This window comes from Eschscholzia californica, unplaced genomic scaffold, assembly GCF_041429995.1.
Source record: "Eschscholzia californica isolate CP2 unplaced genomic scaffold, dmEscCali1.0.p SCAF_3, whole genome shotgun sequence".
NCBI classification, from domain to species: domain Eukaryota; kingdom Viridiplantae; phylum Streptophyta; class Magnoliopsida; order Ranunculales; family Papaveraceae; genus Eschscholzia; species Eschscholzia californica.
The window spans coordinates 1,295,525-1,315,092 of NW_028238420.1; the positions used below are offsets into that span (position 1 = coordinate 1,295,525).

Sequence of the window (19,568 nt, forward strand, 5' to 3'; positions counted from 1 at the left end):
GCGGGTCGTGCATGGGTCATTCCCGTGGCGGGCCGTTCCCGTTCCACGGGTCGTGCCGTGCATGCAGGGGGGGTGGGGGGTGGGGTGGAAAAGGGGGTGCCATACATGCGACGACACCAACCCCCCCTCAAACAACAAGAAAACCCGAAGAAATTGGGCCCCTCGAATAACTTATCTTGATATAAATATTTGAAGAACTAAACCATTACCATAATTTGGTTGTAGCTCAATGAATTCAACTCCCACTCGTTTCATTTGTTTTTTTTCTTTTCTAAATAGTCAATTACAAATATATGCTTCGACTAATGATTTAAGGAATTTGAAATTTAATAAGTATTGTTTTCGTCCTCTTTTTCGAAAATGATTCTTGAAAATTTGTATAGAATTAAAGTTAATATTTTTTTTCTTGAAAAAAGCTAATTGGTTGGCAAGTTATTTTGTCCTAATTTTTTTTTCTTTTTTGAAATTGTCCTAAACGCTTAAAATCATAAAAAATAGGGTCCATGGGTTTTAAGTCCAAAATAAAGTTCAAAAAGGGTTTAAGGTCCAATCTTCTCAAAAAATAGGTTTTTAGTCCTTTTCCGTTTTGAAGAAACATTGTTGATACATAATGTGTTATGTATAACACATATAAAAGAAAATGAAATAAAGTATGAAAAAAATGAAACAAAGTATGAAACTTTAACAATAAATAACAGGTAATTTATGAAACAAAACAAGAATCAATAAACAGAAAAACACTGTAATCTTGACATATAAACATACTTTAACTAAGTTGGACTAAATATCCATTATAATTATTATTTTGGCTTAAAATCCTATATTAATATTAGGGTGGACTAAATGTGTGTTTAGTGGTAGATTTTTTGACTAAAAACCCAAAATTAGTAAAAAATAGTCAATTATTATATTCATTCACATTCATCAAAAATAGATTTATGTAACTAAAGTGATGTAGAACGCAGCGGAATTAAAAGAAGACAATAAAACAAACGAAGAACGATAAAAGAACGATAAAATAATTCTAAACTTGATTAATACTTGATTGGTTTTTCTCTTCAATATGTATGACAAAGACAGACTGGACATCCTTTTATAGGATATTAGACTTTCCTAGATAGACTCAAACTGGACTTTCTTAAATAATAGAAATACTGAAATAATGCAACTTCCTAAACCTAGATTCATTATGAATCTTACTAAACTGGGACTCTCCTAAATCTAATCAATATGGTCGATTGGCCTACGTGGCCGATAGGTCCACGACAAAAGTGTCCACGCCGGGTGCCCCTGCATCAGCTTCCCCTTCTCCCACGAGGTTCATCCCGAACTGTTTCGATGAAGAAAACAATTTGATGCACACACATACGCTGAATTCCGTCATGGCTATCCCTAATTCCCACTTTGAACGAATTTTGCATTGAATTTGAAGGATACGAATTTTCAAGAAAACACCATTTTTGTCCAAAGTATGCTTCAAACTCTTCCAATCTTCTCCTCCTCGTCTATCTTCACTTTCGTTGGTTCAGCAACAACAAGACCTGCACTAATAGAATCCCCGCCAGTTGGAAGAACCACACTTCTCATCCATTCAACACGAGTATCCTCCTTAGGCTTCCCACGCTTATCCAATCTCCTTTCTGCAATTACTCCTCCTTGCGTAGTTACCAAAACAATCTCTTACCCATTTTCGATCTCATTCTCAAACCGTAATAACCAGAAATCATCAACTTAGCACCATACCAAATAACATTAACATCCGAATCCCTAACGAAGAATCTGTTATAACTAGTGAAAAGTACTTCAAGAGGCATAATAACACTTCTCAAATAAGCCTCATCTGTATAATTATTATAAACCCATTGAGTATCCATAACATCATGCCTAGTTACCATATTATCTCTGTCGCCAGAAATACCAGATCGAACTCGCTTAAGTGCTTGCATATGAGCACCAACAACCAAAATCAAACCCAAATGAACACAAATAGTTCTAACATAGGTACCAGGTTCACAAGAAATCCAAAAAACACCGAAATGCTTATTTGGGTCATATTCAAGTATCTTACATTCATAAATGGTTCGAATCCGAAGTTGTGTATCGACCGCCGAAATCAATGGTGGCCTTGGAACAACTCCAGCTTGTTGGGATTTAACAAGACCCTAGGAAAATGGCATGATTCCTATCTTTGCAGGTAAGGCAGCTTCAGAAGACCCCACTTTGTCTCCTTTCATGATAAGATCAATTGGGGTTATGATTTCCGCAGTACCTTTGTTAATCTTGGTTGGAATGTTAAGAACCTGGAAGAAAGATGTTTGTGGTGGATCCAATCCAGTGTTATCATGTGGGACAACAACATCAATTGGAGCAACAAGTCCAACACGAGCAGGGACTCCGACCTTGTACTTGGCCACCTCCTTATTGACTTCCTTTAAATCTCCCCATGTAAAAATGAAACCAATGTTTCCCTTAAGAAGTTGAATGAGATTGAGGAAAACCTGGTTTCCAGTTTTCTCAGCATGAAGTCTAACCGATCTTTTCATCGTAGTGTTTTTTTTTCGTCAAAACGACGGAATCACCAAGAAGACCCTTTCAGATGTTCTGTGACTGGGTTGATCCGACATTATCAGCATCAACAACCAAGATTTGAGTGTATTCATCAAGAAGAGTGCAAAGCTTCTTGTCGTAAACAATCTTCTTATCGGCCTTTGCAACTTTGCCTATCCTTTGATCTTCTTTGTTCAAGAGATCACCAACTGCAGGACGGCTCAGAAAAGCAGGTAACCAAAAGTCAAGAATGGGTATGACTGTCTCACTCCTTACAGGCTTCCGAATCACGCTATACTTTTGTTCTACTTCCAACAATTCTTCACTTGTTTTCTCATGTAACTGCAAAATTTCAATTGATAAAACAAGTTCGACGCCAATTTGTTCCTTTTCTTCATCCTTAACTCGTTCTCCAACCTTTTTCTTCTGTCTTTGCAGTACTTTGGAAGATGGTTTATCAACATCGAACTCATGTTCGCAAAACGATTAAAGAAGCTTTCTCAAAGTTTCTCGTTTAGGACCAACCTCATCTTTTCTTCCTTTATCTTCGACTTTTTCTTCTTCTGCTTCGGAGGAAGATTGATCTTCTTCTTTTTCTTCAACTTCAACATCTGCATAAACTTCTTTTTCTACTTCTTCTTTAACTACAACTTCTTTGTAATCATCTTCGTCAACTTGTGCAGACTCTTCTTTTTCTTCTTTTATTACTTCTTCATGGTTGATGGAAATAAGAGGCTTCTCCAATCCAGCCAGAGGTTGACTAGATTGAAGCATCCAATCATCATTATCCAAGTATTGAGATGAGAGGTTAATCGGGTATGGAGGTAAACCGTTTGGATTACTTGTATCCAACTGGAGTGCATCAATTTGATGTTGATGGAGAGTTGGTTGTGTTGGTGGTGTAGAATAGTAAAGAGAAGATGGTGGTATTGGTGGTGACGGTTGGTATGGACAAGGAGACGGTTGTGTTGGAAAATAGTTCGATTGAAGCGTTTCTAGAAAAAAAAAAAAAAACGGTTGTGGTGGTGGCGTTGGTGGTGAATACGGTGGTGGTGGTGTATAATAAGATGGGGGTTGTGATGGGTTTTCTTGTACGGTTTCTCCCGGATTCCAATGATAATCGTAAGAATCCTTTTTCGCATACAAACATGATGCGCATAAGCATCGATTCGTTATCCCTTGATGAGTATAATCCGATTGATTATAATTTTCTTGCGGAATAGAATACGATTGATACTGATTTAATTGGTCTGGAATTTTTTTTTCAGAATCATTAGCCCAAAACTTTGGTGCTCTGAATACCACATGATGTAGAACGTAGCGGAATTAAAAGAAGACAATAAAACAAACGAAGAACGATAAAAGAACAATAAAATAACTCTAAACTTGATTAATACTTTATTGGTTTTTCTCTTCAATATGTATGATAAAGACAGACTGGACATCCTTTTATAGGATATTAGACTTTCATAGATAGACTCAAACTAGACTTTCTTAAATAATAGAAATACTGAAATAATGCAACTTCCTAAACCTAGATTCATTATGAATCCTACTAAACTGGGACTCTCCTAAATCTAATCAATATGGTTGATTGGCTTACGTGGCCGATAGGTCCACGACAAAAGTGTCCACGCCGGGTGCCCTTGCATCATAAAGTTAATTTTTTTGTTAACTATGATACGTATAAAAAATGATTTTCGTTTACATTATCAAAGGGTCCCGAATAAAACTTTGCACCGAGTCCTGTTTTTCTCAGCCACGCCACTGCGTGCATGGGCCGTTTCCGTGGCGTTCCAACGTTTCTAACTGGTCGTATCTAACGAGTCTGGGACTGTAGAATCCCAACCCCGTCACGGAACGCCTGGCCCGTGAATGGTCGACACGGCACAAAACAGACTGTTCCGTGTTCTTAAATAAACGGGTCGTGCCGGTTCGTTTCTGTGTCAGCACGACCCATTGGCCACCACTAGGTGCCAACTATGGTTGGAGATTTTAGGTATCAACCCAATCGGTTTATACATAACTGATTAGGGCTGGAAAAAAAGTCCGCAAACTCGAAACCCATCACGGGTACCCGAGTCCTTTAGAGCCCGCGGGTACCCGAAATGCGAAGGCGGGTTTAGCCCGACTACCTCGATGAAATTAACAGGTCGGGTACGGGTTTTGAAGTGCTACCCGACATCCCGCCCGATAATCTTTACCCCGACAAAACCCGCTTAATAATGTCATCCATTTATACGATAATACCTATGCACATTATATGTATGCTTGCTTGTATGTATTTATATATGCATGTATAATATATAGTATATATATATATTTAAAGTATTTGAATTGTATAATATAGATATATATACACTTATTGTTGTCCAAGTGCGGAGTGCCCTTGACACAATATTGTTAAGAGAAACTTAATTAAATTTTAGTTTCGATACAAATTTCGATACAATCGAAATAGAAATATTCTGGTCATTTCGACCGAGATATTTTGAAACTTTGGTGAAAATCCGATACTTGACTGCCCGATATCCGAGAAACCCGAAAAGTTTGACGGACTTGGACTGTTTTGGACACTAGAATTTTTTAAATAACCCGTCCGATGAAACCCGAAAGCCCGAAGGGACAGAGAGTTTCAAAGCCCGACCGTCCCGACCTGATAAATGACATGAACCCGACTGGCCCGACCCGGACCGGTTCCCACCCCTAGAACTGATAGAGTAACTAGGTTCTTACCCATTGTAGTAGCTTCATGGTCTACACCACTTTGAATAACTCCATTGAGTTATTCTTTCAAAACTAATTAAAACCCGTTATTGGTGTCCACGTGAAGACATAAAATCACCAATGAGTGTCGACCACCTTTCGGTGCAACGATTGGACACCCCTCTTAAGCTCACAAAATCGTATTATCGAGTCTCGGTGGAAGCAGTTTGCTATCAAGATTTATCCTATGTAATTTAAGCAATGTAAAAAGTAAATAATATAATAATGTCGGACTTCAAGCCTCTTTCTTTATGGTTGAAATTAGGCAGTTATCGTGCTTATCACATATTCGGGATGTATCAATGCCTTGTAACGACAAACGTCGCAGTTGATTTCTTACAAAAAAAAAAAATCACCAAAGAGTTATTCTGAAGGCGCCCTAGAATATTGCTCCTAGGCGCCTTTGTAAGGGTGCTCAGATCAAAACCGTTGGGCGCCTGTAGGAGACATCACTTCTAAATCGGTGGAAGCAACAGTGAGCCGGTGATTCCGTGTGGAAGTTTGTTTCTAAAACTGCAAACAGTAGGTATTTTGAAAGATTTCTTGTGCTTGGCCCGTCTGCTATAAATTACTTATCAAGTTCCTAATTCTACACCAAATCCTATTGAAATAATATTTAGAAGGGAAATTTTAAAAGGCCCCCCCGTTTTTGTTAAAAGGCCTCCCCGCTAAAAGCGCCCCTCATTATAACCCATTTGGTTATAGGGCCCCCTCTGCAAAGGAGCACCCCCCTCTTCTATATTTGACCTAACGGCAAAGTTAACGCCGTTAGGTCAAACTTAACCCAAGACCAAAATTGACCCTAAAAGACCATCTCCTTCCCAAGTCCCAACCAGTTTCATCCCTTCTCTCTTTCTATCTCCCGCCTTCTCTCTCTCTCTCTCTCGTGCTCTAGGTCTCTCTCGTGCTCTAGGTCTCTCGCCCTCTCTCTCATTCTTCACCATTGTACCAACGGTTAGTATATCTCTCTCTCTCTCCTTATATCTTTCTCTCTCTCTCTCTGTATATATGTCTCTAGATTTGAGTTCTGAATTTAGGGTTTTTATTGAAAGGGGTTTTCGGTTTGTTGAAGGAGGGATAGTTTCATAATACATAGGGTTCTGTTATTTCTGATGTTGATTTAGGGAAAGTTTGATTTTTACATACCCAATAGTATAGTTAGTTTATATTAGTAATAGGGTTTTGATTGGATTGATTTCTGGATTGGATTGTATTAGTTGTTATGATGTTCATGATTTTTGTTTAATTTAGTTTAAGTTAGTAATTTTAATGCTTAAAAATCATAATACGGTCGTACCAGACCGTAGAGATAGAAAACCCCCAATTTTATCTTCACCAAGCATAATTTCGGTCGAACCAGACCGAAAATATGACAAGTTACGGCTCGAGGTCACCGTAAAAATGCACAGTAGCTACTGTGCATTTTTACGGTGGGATCGAGCCGAATTTTGTGCACATTTTCGGTTCCAGCCCACCGAAAATATGCACAGTAGCTACTGTGCATATTTTCGGTTGGCTCGAGCCGAATTTTGTGCACATTTTCGGTTCGAGCCCACCGAAAATATGCACAGTAGCTACTGTGCATATTTTCGGTTGGCTCGAACCGAATTTTGGGCATCTCACGGCTCGTGCCCACCGTTTTTTGGCTAGTAGGTCAAATTTTTAGAAATTATACCCATCAATCTTTAACCTCAGATGAATGAATGATAGTAACTGTCATTTTAATATATATAACAAGCTAGGGAGGGAGGGAGGGGAATATTTTTTCTTCTGAAATTCTCTCTCTCTCTCTTTATGTTTTCCATGATTTCTTTGTTTAAACAACAACAATCTCATCAAACCTGACCTGGGTGATAAAGTGATCTGGTTTCAAAACAACCTGCAACTTAAGACCAATCTGACGACTGTCTTTATGTTTTGCTAAGATCCAAGCTTCACGACAACTTCCTTAATTCTTCTACCTACTCTCTCCTCTCTCTCTCTCTTTAAAATCTCCCACTCTCTCTATATGAATCATCAACCTTGCCTCCTTAGAATGAATGAATCATCTTTTTTCTTTTTTCCAAGTTGTTTGACTTTATTTATATATCCTATTTTATCTTTAGTCATGTCTCAACGTGTCGCACAAACTGTAAGTGCGAGAAAGAGGAAGGAGGATGCTAGGAAGCAGATTGTCGACGGTTCGACAAGTGAAGCAGGTGCGGATCCTTTTCCAGGAGGGCCGACGGACCGTAGCGTTCTCAAGAACTATGAGAACCATATTGCTTACCAGATTTGGAATGGCAAGGTACGTGTATGTTTTTCTATTTTTCGCACTTATCAATGTTTAATATAATAATATATTGTTAACTTTCAATAAACGTAACTTTTATGTTTGTTTACGTAGGATCGTCCTGTTTTGAAACTACATAATCACGCAAGTGGTGTGCAAGTGGGGGCCCTTGAAAGTAAAAGTATACGGGATTCAAAGAAGGAACATGTCTGGGACATAGAACTCGAGTGTAAAGTAGTTCGTGAGAAGGTGGAAAATACAAGGAAGAAAATACGGGATTCAAAGAAGGAACATGCAGGAAAGGAAATTCTTCACCAAGTATTGAGGGAGGAGCAACTTCCAGAGGCACCCCAGAGGGTTAAGGAAGAAAATACAAGGAAGAGGACAAAAACAAAGGCCGTGGGCAGGAGGAAGACCTAGAACGGCTTTAGATACTTTTATATTTTGAGACCTATGTCGGAAACTTTTGAATGATGTCGGATACTTTTATAATTTGAACGGCTTTAGATACTTTATCTTTTGATATGTTAAAACGGTTGGTTTTTTATATGGTTGAAATGTTATATTTTGATATGTGCCAAACGAGAGAGAGATACAAAAGAGAGAGAGAGAGAGATATGTGCCAAAAGAGAGAGAGATACAAAAGAGAGAGAGAGAGAGATACAAAACTCCGAGAGAGAGATACAAAACTCCGAGAGAGAGATATGTGCCAAAAGAGAGAGAGAGATACAAAACTCCGAGAGAGAGATATGTGCCAAAAGAGAGAGAGATACAAAAGAGAGAGAGAGATACAAAAGAGAGAGAGAGATACAAAAGAAGATACAACTTTTCGGTGGGCTCGAGCCGTTTATGTTGCTAAAAACGGCTCGAGCCCACCGTTTTTTTGCACAGTAGGCTATGTGCAAAAATACGGTGGGCTCGAGCCGTTTTTAGCAACATAAACGGCTCGAGACCACCGTATTTTTGCACAGAACCTACTGTGCAAAAAAACGGTGAGGCCGAGCCGTTTTTAGCAACATAAACGGCTCGAGCCCACCGTTTTTTTGCACAGTAGGTACTGAAATTATCGGCTCGAGCCGTTCTTATTTTAAAAAATAAAACTTTACCTTTGATAAAAAAACTTTACGTTTAAAAAAAAACAACTTCAACTAACAGTTAGTACTAAAAAAAAAAGTTAACACCGTGTGGAAGCATTTCAGCAATTGGATAGATTCCGGGTGTGCCCAAAATAAGTTAGTAATCTCCCCTGTTTCCTTCTTCATTGAATGCCAATAAACATAATTGTGTTGAACTAACAATTTCATCAATTGTTGCATAGGAGTTCTACCTTCTTGTTGACTATGCCGGATTCGTATCCTTTCGTTGTATATGGTACGTATTGTCGAGGTATTATCGTTGAATATTTTCTTTATTTGAGAAAGAATTTGTCGTGGTTTTGTACCACATTGATATAGTTCTTCAACAAAAGCCTTTTCTTCATTATTCAATCTATTGGCATATGCATGCCCAATTAAGGTCTCTGCAAGTTCATGATTATGGATCCCACACACAACTTCCACCTTCCACTTGTCTCCGTCTATCGGTATTCCTTTTAACTTGAAGGGGCAATTACATTTCTTAGTACTCGTTTTTCTCTTTTTGGTGGACGGTTCTTTTGTTTTAGGAATTATTTCTGCCTTAAGATGAGAACGATACTCTCCACTTCTTTCACATCATAAATCCATCTTCCGTTTTTTACCACCTTTCCGCGCAGCAGACTTACCAATCATAACAACCATCTTGTTTTTTATACCAATTTCTTTTGCCCATTTAACTAACTCGTCTCTCGTTTCAAACACTTGTTCAGTTCGAAAATACTCACTAACATCAATGCTGACAAAACCTTCATATGGTCTGTTTTCTTCTTGATTTTCTTCTTTCTTATCTGGAACTTCAATGTTGGGTTCTTCTTCTCCACATTCACGATTTACAATTTTAAGACATCCAAATTCCGATGATGCTTCGTTTTCTTCGACTGCATCATGCCACCTTTCTTGTGTATTAGAACCTCCAAAATCCCAAGTGTCTGTAGTAATTTGAGATGGAAGTTGAGAAGAAGCCACAACAGCAAAGCCCTATAAGGAAAAAAGAAAATTTTAGTCAAAACGGCCCGAGACCACCGTTTTATGTATTACTTTTCGGCTCGAGTCCGCCGAATATATGCACAGTAGCTACTGTGCATAAATTCGGTGGGCACGAACCGAATTAATTGACATTTTTCGGCTCGAGCCCACCGAATTTTTGCACAGTAGCTACTGTGCATATTTTCGGCGGACTCGAGCCGTAAAATGGCATAAATTCGGTTGGACCAGACCGAAAATACCCTCCGTGTTCAACAACCAAAAAATTTTCATACAACCAACGAATATATCATACAACTTGAAAAAAAGTGTTAGGATATGTTCATATACCTCTTGGGAGACTGAATCTTGTCCAGAAATTGATGATTTAGGATCCTTTGATGTTTCTCCAAAACTTTTGAAACTTGCTTCATCCATGGTGGTTTAAGAGTTTAGAAAGGGATAGAGAAGTGGTTTAGGAGTGCAACAACAATGTGAGATTGTTGCACAACTCCGATGAACTTTCCCCGTCGATGATGGTCGCCGGTGATGTTGACAATTCCGGTGGAAGAAGAGGGAAGAAGAATATAAGAGAGGAATTTCTAGGGATTTGGGGTTCTAGGGATTTGGGTTTTAGGAAGTTTAATAATTAACAACTAAAATCTTAATGTGGGTGAAATACACCCTTAAAGGGGGGTTTTTTTCACCCATTCAAAGAGGGGGCCCTTTAACCAAGCCAAGTCAAACGTGTTTTACCAAGTCAACAAAACCATGGGGAGGCCTTTTAACAAAAACAGGGAGGCCTTTTAAAATCTCCCTATTTAGAAACTCCAAAAACTCAATTGAAAAGAAGAATCCTAAAGCTTTAACAACAAGCAGTGATTGTTCTACACTATATAATATGAACAAATCTCCACTTTCTCTGTATTATTTTCTCTCATTCATATTCATCAAACATTAGCAGCAATATGAACATCATTAGTACTAGTAATTACAACAACAACAACAACTATGACTTTCAATCATATACCAAAAAACACACCACCACAAGAAGAGATTATTATTATAGCGAAGAAGAATACGACTTACCAGACGAAATCTGGTTCAAGATCTTCCTTCTTCTCCCATTAGAATCAATATATAAGAACCAGTGTGTCTCTAAACAATGGTTTTCTCTACTCTCTAATTCATCTTTCTTGAAGACCTACTACAGAATTAAGACTCCATTGATGTTCTTTTCTAATATTGTATGCTATAATCGTAAGCATTCAATTAAATTACTCGAAGATAATCAGGATGACTCCAGGTTAATATTGAATCATGTTAATCAATCTCCTTTCGATTTTCTTCCGTTCTCATCCCCAGAGTTATATAGATATTTTTTGAGTTCAAGTAATGGTTTGGTTCTTGTTTCAAATAGATTAACTGATCAGATAACTTATTTTGTCTGTAATCCACTTATCCGAAAGTGGGTCTCGCTAAAAGAACCACAATTCTGTCAACAAAAAACCTTAACCGGCTTCATCTCCCAACCTTCAAACACCTCCCTTGTTCCACCAGTACTATTATCATCATCATCATCTAAGAGTAGTAGAAAGAAGAAACTCCCAGGAGCAAATTTCATGGTGGTGAGTAGGGGTGGGAATCGGGCGGGTTCGGACGGGTTCGGGCAAGAATGAGCCGGGCTCGGGCGGATCGGGCTTGGATAAGTCGAGCCCGCAGTAGGGAGTCGGGCGGATCGGGCCGGACAAAACACGCCATATTGGTGCCCGTAGCCCGTCCGAGCCCGGCTGCCCGAGCGGGTTCCAACGGGCTCGGGTCGGACGGGCTCGGGTTTTTGCGACTTAAAAAATATTTTTAAAAAAACAATTCTTTAATAAAAAGAAATTTTGTTGGTATTGGTAAAGTTCTTGATTTTGAACTCTTTCTATTATAAGAAATAAAACCCAGTTTGGGTATTGATTTTCCATTAAAATTTGATCTAAGAAAACCTAATCAATTTGGAGTGATGAGTGTGAGATTTCCAGGTCCATTAAGAAGTATGGTTGAAGAAGCCATGAAATGAGAAAATAAACAAAACATACAACAAGAAACTACTAATAATCTTTAGATTGAGTTATTGAAATCCTAAAAATCAAAACCCAGGATCAAATTTTTACTGTAACTCAACTATATGGGATTACCAGAGAGAGAAGGAGAGAGATTATCATAGGGTGAAAACCTAAACTAGAAATTTAGGAAAACTTAGACTACAAAAAGATCTTAAACCCTACATCTTCATACTAACATATCTGATTTATTAAACCCTAGAACAAACCCTAAATTTCCATAATAACAAATCTTCAAAAAGAGATTAAACCCTAGATTAACATTACTGTCAAAATAATAAACAAAATTACAACCCTAAAAATAAAAAATTCATATCATCATCATCATCATTTAACAAAATACACCCATTTGAATCTCATATAAGAAAAAAGAAAAACAAACTACACAATCTTTTATTGTCTTTACCCATACCCCACATGAGGAAGAAAAACAGTAGAAACAGATTAGAGAAACAATTTTACCAACCATATTCTTCATCACTCTTAACCCACATGAAGAAGTAAATTGTAGGATGATAAATTAAATAATGAGATGAGTGTTTAGTTTCAATGGTTAAGTATTTTGGGTTCATTGTGGTTTATGTTTTAGTTAGAGAGAGAGAGGCAGAGAGAGGCGGACAGAGAGAGAGAGGCGGACAGAGAGAGAGATGCAGACGGACAGAGAGAGAGAAAGAGGCGGACAGAGTGAGAGATGTGGGTTAGCTTTCTTAGGGTTTCTGCTTTTGGGGAGGGTTTTATAGGAGATGAATGGGCAACCTGTTTAGATCCAACGGCTGATATCTAATTTTAAGAGATAGCCGTTGGATCTAAACAATTCACGCGGATTGTGAGAGTAGGGTTGCCGGGCTTATCTTTAATCGGGCTCTCTCTCGGGCTCGGGTAGCAGGCAGACTCCATCGGGCGGGTAGCGGGCGGGCTTTTCGGGCCGGGACTCGGATTTGAGAGCATGTCCGAGTCCCGGCCCTATTAACCCGAGCCGTCGGGCCGGGTAAGCCCGGCTCGGGTTGGCTTCGGTCATCGGTCTCTCGCGGTTCGGGCCGAACGGGCCGGATCGCGGGGTTCCGGACCGTTTTCCCAGCCCTAGTGGTGAGAGTACCTGTTCAAACAGGGCCATTCACAAAATTCACCATGGAAATCTTTTACTCAGAGTTAAGTGAATGGAAGGCCTTCAGTGTTTCATGTCCCGAACTACCAACTTTCGGACCTCCTCTCTGTAACAGAGTAGTTAGTTGTAATGGGATCTTATATTGGTTTGTAAGAGGTAACAAAATATTAGCATGTAATCTCAATGATATTGCCAGGACCGGCGAAAGTGGTCGTCGAAGCAAGTTGATCAGTTTGCCTGAGGAAACAAGGAACAGAGAACGATATCTTGGGGAGTCAGATGGGTCAATATATTATTGCCAAATCAAGATGAGCCAGTTGAGTGTTTGGGTATTAGTTGATCAAGACTGGCGTCTCGTTCACAAATCCAGAACGCTAAATAAGTTAAGACGACCGGAAGTTATATGTATCAACCCAATCGATCCAAATGTTATGTTCATTTGTAGCTATTTCTATTACCACATTCTGTCCTATAATATTAAAACGGAAACACTTGAAGTGCTCCGAAGCCCAAATTGTATGGGAATTGTGAGCTATATGTCATCATTTGTGCTACTTACATGGCCGACAAAGCTCTGATTTTTTTTTTTGAATTGTTCAACATGTGCCTTGAACCCTTAACTTCTAAGTTGAAGATTATACCTCTTACAAAAAAACATTTTGTTTCTCTATGTAACAGTAATATATTACAATTTTTTAACATTTTTAGATGGTTTTACTTTTTTGTTGTTGTTGAAAGTGATAGATTGTACTTACAGAAAACAAGACAAAATTCGATTTCATGAAAAATTCAATCTTAGAGTAGTTCGTCGAGTTTGCTCGACAACCATATTAGTTCACAATCACCAGTACTATCTGCAGGCATGGTGATAAAGAAGGAAATAGAATATTAAAACGGGAAGATTTGAAGTACTCAAGAACAGAAAATCTATCGAAACTAGGTGCGGTATTTCATCATTCGTGTCAGTTACATTGCCGACAATGCTCTGATTTAATTTTATAGAGTTAGTGTGACGCAGCGAAAAATCCTGAAAAGAATTAGATCTTCGTCTAAAACTTTTAAAACTCAGAAAAAAGTCTTAGATATTCGTCTAAAGACTATGGAATCGAAACTAAGAAGAATAAACTAAATTACTGAACTTTATTGATTAAATTGAATTAATAAAACAACTCCTAGATCCCCTTTATCAGGGACGACCCGGGCCCAAAGCAACCAAAGCGTTCGCTTTGGGCCTGACGTAGTTAAGGGCCTTATACATCGAATTATGTAAGTTAGTTTCGAAAAAATAGTAAGTTTTTAAACAGATTTATGACATGAATTAAGTTATAACTTAGTGGTTTAAGAGCTTAACTTTTTACAAGAGGTCAAGGGATCGGATCCACCTCTAAGCATCATTAGAATTTTATTGATTTTTTTTTTCTAACAAACACTATATAGGCCCTAAATTTTAATTTCGCTTGGGGCCTCCCACATGTTTGGGCCGACCCTACCCCTTATATAGCTTTAGGGTCTCCTTAACATAGTCAAACTCAAATAACAACTTCTAATAAATACAATACTAGTATCCTAAACCTAATCAAATTCTAATAACAAATTCTAAATACATAAAATATTAGAATCTAAAACCTAGAAGGTTTCCTAAAAATATAAAACTGCTAAAATTAACAATTCTCTACTAAAAAAATAGGAAACTACTAAAATAACATGTTTGATGATATCTAAGATTTTCAGAAAATCTCCCGTCACCTCTACTTCAAAGAAACTCGTCTCGAGTTTACTAATTAATTGAAAGGTTATCTCGAATGGTACACCCTTGAGATAACTTTTTTGTGAATTGTGCATGGGAATGACCAAACTTTCAAATTGGACTGAAGACTTTATTAGGTCACAGGAAAATTTCTGACGATAATTGTGATGCGATTCAAACACTCTTTTCACCCCAAAAATAAACTTGTGAAGGTCTTAAATACGGAGAATGAAAATTACCAACTTTGATGAAGAGCTTTGTTGTGACAATCGAAAATTTTCTATGACAAACACAAGTAATCCAAGAAAAAGCAATAGGAAATAAAGAACAATCAAGCAGAACACAAAGATTTACGTGGTTCGGTTGGTGAGACCTATTCCACGACGACAACGGCGCGATGATTTCCACTATGATAAGCAAACAAGTTACACAAAATATTCGTGAGTCTGAGACTGTTGATATCTTCTAGGGTTTTAGTTTATATAGCCACTAAAACCCTAATCCCATCGCCTCATCGACTCTCTCTTTTTAAATCCAAAATACACATGGATACGCTAACACTAATAACTGACATAAGCCCTGCTTCCGCATACCAGCTCTGCCTCAGAGCCCTGCTTCGCATACCAGCCTTGTCTCAATAATTAGCTCCGTTGACGGGTCTAAAATTCCGCGTGTAAGTGGGTCAGCGGGTCGTAAATCGGGTTTGATATCAACCCATATTCCAGTCACTTAGAACAAGCTTCCAATAAAATTCCAAACCACTCCATGTGAAACAACTTGAGATTCACAACACACTGAAAATGGATCTTCGTATGAAGGAACTTCAATTGGACTAATGTCTAATTTGCTAAGTTTCCCACCTTTTGATTCAACTTCCTTTGACTCAATTTTCTGAATCACTTCAATTTCTTGAACAACTTCTTTAGAAACAAATCCCTTATTGTGTAAATTGATATTATGAGACTTTTCCGCACTACAAAAAAATATAGCCACTAGGGACGGACAAAAATCGTCCCAAAAACGGATAAAATCCGTCCCCGATAGTGGCGTCCCAAATGTTATTGGGGGCAGTTATAGCGACAGATAGCATCTGTCCTCAATACCATTTTCGGGACGATTTCTATCTGTCCTTATATTAACAGATGTTAGGGACAGTCATTAACTATCCCCAAAAGTTTGACAAAATTTCTTCTTCTTTCCATTTGAGACAATCAACATCTGTCCTTAAGTGTTCAACATGAATTTTCTAATTTTCTGCAGCCTATTTATTTTTAGAAAAAAAATGCATCCCTGGCTAAAAGGCTATTAATTCACTAAGGATCCAAACAAATTTATCATTTCATTAATTTCCCATAGAATTCATATTGTATTTGTAAGAAACTTGCATACATAAACACATGCGCACATTATTCAGATGACTGATAACAATGCCAAATTGTTCGACAACAATGACATTCCGAAAAAAAATCGAATTTCACTCTTATCATCTGACCAACTTGTCTTCGGTTATCCACCTTACAAATACCTCCAATGCGTCATAAGGAAACGAGAGAAGTTCCTGCATTTTGTTGTCACAACTCACAAACACTTTCGTCTGATGACATATTGTGTCGTTACTAGCAAGCATCCTAAAAGAGAATTTTTAGAACAAGAATTCAAATTAGTTGAAGTCCAATCCTGTATGAAGTAAGATACAAGTATTCATAAAGAGTAAGCAATGAAGAAGTTAAATCGTAGCAGAATAACTAATGTTCTTAACTCTAAGGAATTATATCAACGGTAGTAATAAAACTAGGAGTGAGAGATCTAACCGAGACATATAAAAGAAGGCAACCCTTAGTGTTACCCATACTTGTAAAATATATCAGAGTACAATCATTATATGAACAAGGAAAACTTTTAACCAATATAAGTATTCAATTAAAAGCATAAATAAACCACAACTACTTAAGGCCATTTTGAGAACCAATGACTAGTGTTCATCTAAATTAATATGGCGAAGGAATGTATAACAAAATCAACTAACAAAATTTAATTATACTTAACTTGCCAATAGTAAAGACTTAATACGAGTTAGATGTTATGTGTTGATGATACATCCAACAATGTAATACAACAATAATCCTTTACAAACAAATATAAAAACGAGAGTATTTTCTTGATAGTTTCTGTTGTTCTTTTTTGGAAAGCAAAGATATAGCTCCACTCAAGCTAGCAAGATGGGTCTTTAAATGGATTTGTTCATACCAAATAAGATTCCCAATTAGACATGTTCAATTAAGCATAAGACGCAACAACATGCTGTTAAATATTATGACTGAAGCGATCTCCAATGAATTATCCAGATGTGCATACCTACAAGATCCATTAGCTCAACTTGACATTTGGACTGGTGTCCATCAAGTTAAGCGTTCCAACAAATTAAGCGCGAAAAACATGGCCATACAAGACCAGCTGATATAAGCCTTCATGAGTCCAAGTAGAGAATTATCAAAGTACAAAAACTAAAAGATGAACCAAAAGTTTCCGATTAAGTAAAGAGAACATGCACCACCAACCTTAAAAGAAGCATTAGCATTACCAAAATAAGCCCGTGACTTGTAGCTTCAAAGAATCCTATCTAGCTAATAGTAGTCTTCCTGCAAGATCACAAATTTATCAAGAACAAAATGAGGGCATTTAGAAACAACTACGTTGTAATAAAATATACAAGTGTTGGATTATTAATTTACCTGCAACCCTGGAAGGAAACGACCAGAAAAAGTATAATCAAATCACTAGATTGTTGATTGTGGTCATGGCATAACACATCACAAAATACAATCTCCGAATCAAAATATCACAAATCACATGGCAAAATTATAATAGCATTTTTTACTTTTAAATATTTAAAAAATAAATAGAGGTAGTCTTACTTTAGAGATATGAGATTCAAAAGTTTGATCGAGAGAAGCCGAAGAAGAGATTGAGTTTGCTGCAACATATACCAATAAACAAATATAATGAAAAGGAGGTCGACAGTGTGTATAAATAAACCAATAATCACTCTTTGTAGTTAATAATCAGGCACAACATTTACCTAGAGTAGGAAATAGTGAAACTACAAACTATATAGACATGAACAACAAAGTGGGTTGAAGCAAGGACGGGAACAAATCCATACCAATATCCACATTAGCAATCAACTGTGCAATGCTGACTAGTGAGAGAACCTGAGCCATTTGTTCTTGAGTTATGTGGACTAGAAAAGACTTCAACGGTGACGTCTGTTGAATTTTTTTACGAGATGTGCATGTGGAGGCCCAATGCATTTGAATGAGTAGTGTGCACTAATAGTGAAAAGAGTAACACTACAGATAAAGCAGTCAAGATTCTACACTGACCCCTTTGTTGGAGAGCAACCACACCACATCATCATACGTCTTTTCACCATCAAAACCTGAAGTAAATCAATAAGAGAATTCAAGAATAAGGAATAATGAAACAAAAAAATATTATTATTATTTATTTAAAATGACAAGGTTTTCATTTTTCAGGTGGTTAGTAATTAGTTCAGGAGGATCGTTCAATCCTATCGTACGAACCCTAATTCCATTTCAGAACCAAAAAATAAATTATAATGATAAAATAAACACTGATGCTGAAAATACTACCATTATATAAATGGTTAGCAAGATTGTAATGAAAGTTCTGCATAACAAATTCTAACCAGATTGAGGTGCCTAAATTTTATGAATGGTTCAGTACACCATTGAACCGTGAACAACAAATTCTAACCTCATTGTGAAACATACCCAAAATTAGTATTTGTATCTAGCTATCACCAAACTACAAGCAGGTAATTTTCTAATTCATCTCTCCTTCATTTTGCTCCAGACATTTTAAACATCAGACCATCTATCCACTTCGGCAAGAATACATAAGTTCCCCCACTTTGAGGCTCAATTTCGGAAAGATGCTCCAAGTAGTAGAATGTCGGGAACATGCTCCAAGTAAAGTTCCCGAAGCACCAACATTCAGTTCTACAGGCATAGACTTGACGAGTTCATAAGCCCTGATACAACCAATTTTGCAGCCATATCGAATTAAGATTTTATGTCATATACTCTTAAATGCTTAATATTGAAGAAGAAGAAGAAGAATAGGAAGAAAACAACAAAACTGGTAACAACCTTGTTATATAAACTCTGAAACTGAAAAGATTTGCTGCAAAATCAAATTAGGGTTTCATGTTATAAGCTCTTAATTGACTAATTTGAAGAGGAAAAAGAAGAGGACGAGGAGAAGAACAACCAACCCGGTGGGGCAGGAGATCCAAACGAACTGTGATGCCGCCTGGAAAAAACCCTAGAAGAAGAAGACGAACAAATTACAGAGGAAAGGAAGATCGAAGAAGAGGAAGAGCATGAAGCACTAGTATGAGAAGAAGATGAAATGGAGCCCTAGAACGAGAAGACGACATCGAGCCCACGAGAAGAAGAAGCGGAAATCGTGCCCTAACCGTGTGGTGTACAGGAAAAAAAGAGGTAAAGAAAAAATGGTGGTGGTGGGGGGGTGTGGTGTGGGGGGGGGGGGGGGGGGGAGGAATATGGTATTTGATTTGCGCAAATTTTTTTTCCGCCAAATTATTCTTGGGTTATTTCTCTAATAGCCCCCAACTTTGTGACTGGTTTCCTGCCTAGCCCCCTACTTTATCAAAAATATTCAGATGGTCAATTTTTTTCGGATTCCGTGATAACACCGTTAACTAGTCAACACCTCTCTTTCTTCCACCTCATCTTCTCGCCACTTCATCATCTTCACCGGCGAAAATCGTCGGGCGACGACCTTCAAACATTAATTTTTTTTTTAAACCCCCCTCTCTATCTAAAAAATAAATTAATATATTTTTGAGAGTAGTAAAATGATACTATAAGACCGAATC

At 37.7% G+C, this 19,568-nt stretch overlaps 1 long non-coding RNA gene across 2 annotated transcripts; it reads right to left on the reverse strand.

The window, feature by feature from the left end:
- Nucleotides 1–15,958: 15,958 nt before the first annotated feature.
- Nucleotides 15,959–19,172, reverse strand: LOC147547523 (uncharacterized). Of its 2 annotated transcripts, XR_015238582.1 has the most exons (9): nucleotides 18,942–19,172; nucleotides 18,817–18,850; nucleotides 18,439–18,698; nucleotides 18,028–18,083; nucleotides 17,808–17,910; nucleotides 17,560–17,618; nucleotides 17,377–17,421; nucleotides 17,203–17,283; nucleotides 15,959–16,272 (listed from the first exon to the last, which is right to left on the reverse strand). It is a non-coding gene; the product is annotated as an uncharacterized LOC147547523 (long non-coding RNA). The 2 variants fall into 2 exon arrangements; XR_015238583.1 differs by lacking the exons at nucleotides 18,817–18,850; nucleotides 18,942–19,172 and adding an exon at nucleotides 17,000–17,109 and having other exon boundaries at nucleotides 16,134–16,272; nucleotides 18,439–18,572.
- Nucleotides 19,173–19,568: the final 396 nt, after the last annotated feature.